The following is a 5330-nucleotide window of genomic DNA, read 5'->3' as shown; positions in this document are numbered from 1 at the left end:
GCCAACAGCTAGTGAAAACTGAAGCCTGCCAACACCACATGAGTGAGCTTGGAAACAGGCCCTTCAGTTCCAGTTAAAACTTCAGATGACTATAGCTCCAGCCAAAATCTTGACTACAGCCCTAGAGACCCTGAACTAGAATCATCTAGCTAAGCCACTCCTAGATTCTTGACCACAAAAATGTGAGATAAATATTTGTTGTTTTAAATTGCTGAATTCTGAGGTACTTTGTTATATAGCAGTAGATAACATACAGTAGGTCTGGTGTAAGGCCTGAAAAATTCTGCATTTCTAACAAGCCCCCAGGGGACACTAACGTTGATGCTGTTGGATCTTGCTTTAGTAGCAGGCCACATACCACTGCAGCAGCTTCTCACCTAATCTCTACCTCAATTATCTCTCTGCTCCAATCCTGTTACATCCCTGTTTCCCAATGTAGGTTGGTTCCCTATTACCTACCATGTAAAGTCAAAGTGCGCAGCCTATTATCAAAATGACAAGTGGAGAGGGTGTGGAGAAAACAGAACCCTTGTGTACTGTTGGTGGGAATGTAAATTGATACAGCCACTGTGGAGAACAGTATGGAGTTTCCTTAAAAAAACTAAAAATAGAGCTACCATATGACCCAGCAATCCCACTCCTGGGCATATACCCAAAGGAACTGAAATCAGTATCTCCAAGAGATAGCTACCACCCCATGTTCATTGCAGCATTATTCACAATAGCCAAGATAAGGAAACAACCTGAATGTCCTTCATCAGGTGAATGGATAAACAAAACGTCACATTTTCTTATCCGTTCATTGGATATTCATAGAAATGGAATATCATTTAGCCATAAAAAGAAGGAAATCCTGCCATTTTCAATGACATGGATGAATCTGGAGGGCATTATGCTAAGTGAAATAAGCCAGACAAAGACAAATATTACAGGGTATCACTTACATATGCAATCTTTTTTAAAGATCTGATTTCAAAGAAACAGAGAACAGAATGGTGGTTGCCAAAGCCTTACAGGAAGGGAAAATGGGATGATACAAGTCAAATGGTACATATTTTCAGTTATAAGAAGACACGTTCTGAGGATCTAACATAGAGCATGGTAACTATAGTTAATAATACAGTATTGTATACTTGAAAGATGCTGAGAGCATTCTCACCACACACACAAAAAGAGGTAGCTGTGTTAACTATGTAAAGTGAAGGGACATGTTAATTATCTTGACCTTGGTATCATTCCACAATGAGATATATATATATATATATATATATATATATATATATATATATATATATATATCTCAAATCATCACGTTTAGTTTTTTTTTTTTTTTAAATAAATTTATTTATTTATTTTTGGCTATGTTGGGTCTTCGTTGCTCCACGCGGGCTTTCTCTAGTTGCGGCGAGCAGGGGCTACTCTTCGTTGCGGTGCGCGGGCTTCCCATTGTGGTGGCTTCTCTTGTTGCGGAGCACGGGCTCTAGGCACGCGGGCTTCAGTAGTTGTGGCTCGCAGGCTCAGTAGTTGTGGCTCATGGGCTTAGTTGCTCTGCGGCATGTGGGATCTTCCCAGACCAGGGGTTGAACACGTGTCCCCTGCACTGGCAGGCGGATTCTTAACCACTGCACTACCAGGGAAGTCCCAACACTTTAAATATATACAATTACATTTGTCAATTATGCCTCAATAAATTTTTTAAAAGGTCCACAGCCTGCCTTTCAAGATCCCTTAGGAGTTGGCTATATATATGTGCTTTATAGTCATTTTCCCCACAGCTCTCCCCCAGGCACTTTCTGCTCCTGTTCACCTGATCTCCTCATCGTCTTCTTCATACACCACATTTATTCCTGGTCCTAAGCTTTATATTAGCAGTATCTCTCCTTGTTCCCTACCATCACCAATATGTATAAATGGAAGGTCTTCCATCCTCCTCTGCTATCCAAACTCAAGCTCCAGGGCCTAGCTCAGGTCCCATTTCCTCCACAAAACTTTCCCCACTTCATTTTTATCCAATAGTTTTATGAACTATTATTTAACTATTTATTAAATAAAGAATCCCAACTTCTAAGCTAGATTTTCAGCAACTTCAGGTCAGGAATAGTACCTCATAAGTCTTTTTTTTTTTTTTAATTTTGGCCATGCCATGTGGCTTGCAGGATCTCAGTTCCCCAACCAGGGATTGAACCCGGGCCATGGCAATGAAGGCACCAAATCTTAACCACTAGACCACCAGGGAACTCCCCTCTCATAAGTCTTAATAGCTCCAGGGTACCTGGCATTGGGCTGGACACAGAAAAAGTAAGTAGGTGTCAGTTGACTGAATCTTCCTGTCACGTTCAATGTGGCTGCATGCCTACAAGCACTGCCAAAATGTACTCCTGGCTATTAGAGCCACAGAGAGAATCTCTGCAAAATCCACTCCCGTCTTCCCTACCTCCTTCCTCTATACCAAATTATTGTATCATTTATTTGTTACACATCACTGACAGGTAAAAAGGTAACATTTTGAGAGAACAATTTTTATTATAGGCAGCAATGAAAGAGAAAATAATGTCACAGTTAATGCAAACGCCATTTCATTTTGGATTTGAAATCCCTTCTATGATGTACTGTGAACTCATTAGGGTTTCCCTGAATAGTGTTGAGATCATCCATAAGAACACAATGGGAGGGACTTCCCTGGTGGTCCAGTGGTTAAGACTCCACGCTCCCAATGCAGGGGGCCCAGGTTCGATCCCTGGTCAGGGAACTAGATCCTACATGCATGCCGCAACTAGGAGTTCGCATGCTGTAACTAAAGATCCCACAAGCAGTAATGAAGATCCTGCAGGCCGCAACTAAGACCCAGCACAGCAAAATAAATATGTAAATAAATAAATATTTTAAAAAAAGAACACAATGAGAAAGGAGCCATGGGAGACCTGAGAATGCAGCGGCTGATGAAGGAAGACTATCTGAGGGAGATAAATATTGCATAGATCACCCACGACAAAGGCAATGAAAAAAACAAGTAACACAGAGATGGAGACCGAGGGAGGAAGAGAGAGAGAAAGAGAGAACCTCGAGGCCTTGTATATTCCACACATCAGATGATAGAGACCATTTTACAAAAGGATAACATCCACTATTTTTTGAGTGTTTATTGTCAGCCATTGTGCTAAACTCTTTGCACAAATCAACTGATGTTAGTCCATACAACAATCCCTGTGAGATCAGTGCTGCTATGGGTAGTCCTATTTCTCTGATGGCGAAGCTGAGGCTCAGAAAAGTTAAGGGATTTCCCCAAGATTGCCCAGCTAGGAGTTGTTTGAGCCTGGATTTGAACTTAGTACTACCTGAAGCCAAAAGCCATATTTTTAATCTCTACACTCTAGATACAGCCCCTATCCTCATTCTGGTAGACCTTCGATGGAAATATCTCTAGCAGATTCAGGAAATTTGGAAAGCAGGAAAAAGTTTCTATTTGGTGCCCATCCACACTCAGACACCTGGTAACCTCCTGCTACATGACTTCCCTCTGGCTACCCAGAGCACCTCATAAGGATGGGAAGAAATCCCAGCCTTATTCTTCCAACAAAGTACGTGTACTCATTCTATATTTCAGGCCCCTAATTCCACAGCCTGCGGGATAGCAATGAATGTAATGAAATAATCAAATCCTGTTACCAGGTAACTAATGGGTTACCCCTCCCAGGTAATATAAAGCATTAGCTCCATTAAAAGAGAAAACCCCTAAAGAGGAAATCTAATGACAGGAATTTGGACACCGTGGCAGGCCCACGGGGAAGAAGATTTGGAGCCAAAAGACATTTTCCTGCCCCTCCTCTCACGCCTATTCTTCCTTCTGGGTTTGACGTGTGCCTTAAACACATCATGGCTTGCACTTATTCAACAACCAGCAGTAGAACAAAATGTGACTTCTTCGAAAAAAAATCTAATGAAGTTTCCAATTCTCAATTAAAAGAAACATCTCTCCATCCATCTATTTATCCCTGCCAAGCGTTTGTGTTTTGAAGCTGGAAGTTTCATTATCTGAAATTTGCAGGCAATTACTAGGTCTAGTAACTCCCAAGATGTGAGCATTTTTCCAACAGTCTAAAGTGAAAAGCGGTTTTCAGCAAACCTGTGTGTGTGTGTGTGTGTGTGTGTGTGCGTGCATGCTTTAAGGAGTCTCTTTAGAAAAGAAAGGTGTGATGAAGGCAAGTAGGGGAAGGGCCAGTGGGAATCATATCAGGCCATTTATTTGTCTTATTTGACATTGGGAGCTCCAGAAGTATTAATAAGCAGCCCTCCACGTCCCAGGGGAAGCTTTTGGATTTACAGCTTTAAACAACGACTCATCCTCATTTTGGCACAAAGTCAAACCAAAATTTGTCGTAGTTTATAATGCTTGTTAACAAAGAACATCAAAAATTAATGCTCATTAGGGTGCTCATTAATATGCACGGTGCTCGCCAGTTTGACTTAATTAAGTGAAGCACCACTTGAAGATAATATTGTGGTCTAGCAGAGAGAGGAGGCTGTTCAGGTCTGAAGGGTGTTCCCTTGGGACAGCATTAGCAGCACTGCAGGGTGGGGTGCCTGCCAGCCTCTTCCTGAAACCCTTCCTGTTAGAAAACAGGAAGCTCTCAGAGAGCAAGTGGCTGTAGCCCCTGCTGTGATGTCTGATTCCACACTCCAGTTTTCCTGTTCCAAGACATTATTTGCTGAGATGAATGGAATTGAGGTCAACTGGTACAATCAGATCTTGGCCAAGAAAAAGACCCCTAAAGAGAGAAGGAAGCTCAGGAGCTTAGGCTCAAGACACAAGATTGGGGGTGGGGGTTGGGGGTGGGGGATGGAGAATAATAGAAGGGGACAAAAAAAGAGACAGCAAAGTGAAAAAAAAAAAAGTAGCGAGCAAGGGAGAAACAGAGTGATACAGATATCCAGATACTGTCATATTCCAAAGCAGAGGACACACAGGTGGTGCATTACTATTTGTGTGAGGCTTTGCTAATTTTTTGTCTTGGTCTCTGGGTCTGTTCTTTAAATGTTCAGGGTCATTTCAAAATCGTTAATTCCAGTGGGCCACTGTAGATAAAAACAAATGCTTGAGCTCTGGAACGTTTAGCCAGTGCTTTTTCAGAGAATCTTGAATTTGAAACAGAGGTAGGAAGCAATGGAGCAAACAAGAGTGTGACAGGGGAATTTGAATCCCAGCTCTACTACTTAGTGTGTAAATGTGTGACCTTGGAGAAGCCACTTCATGTCTCTAAGCCTCAGTTTCCTCATCTGTAAACTGTGAGGGTGAACTATATGAAATTGCCATTTCATTTTTGAAGATCGAA

General features: G+C 41.8%; 1 non-coding gene across 1 annotated transcript; it reads left to right on the top strand.

Annotated features, from left to right (window-relative positions):
• The first annotated feature begins 2676 nt into the window (after positions 1-2676).
• Positions 2677-2749, top strand: TRNAW-CCA (transfer RNA tryptophan (anticodon CCA)). Its single transcript has one exon. It is a non-coding gene; the product is annotated as a tRNA-Trp (tRNA).
• The last annotated feature ends 2581 nt before the right edge of the window (positions 2750-5330 follow it).

This window comes from Mesoplodon densirostris, chromosome X (genome assembly GCF_025265405.1).
Source record: "Mesoplodon densirostris isolate mMesDen1 chromosome X, mMesDen1 primary haplotype, whole genome shotgun sequence".
NCBI classification, from domain to species: Eukaryota; Metazoa; Chordata; class Mammalia; order Artiodactyla; family Ziphiidae; genus Mesoplodon; species Mesoplodon densirostris.
The sequence above is the reverse complement of the archived record's forward strand: the minus strand, read 5'-3'. Positions and strand labels throughout refer to the sequence as shown.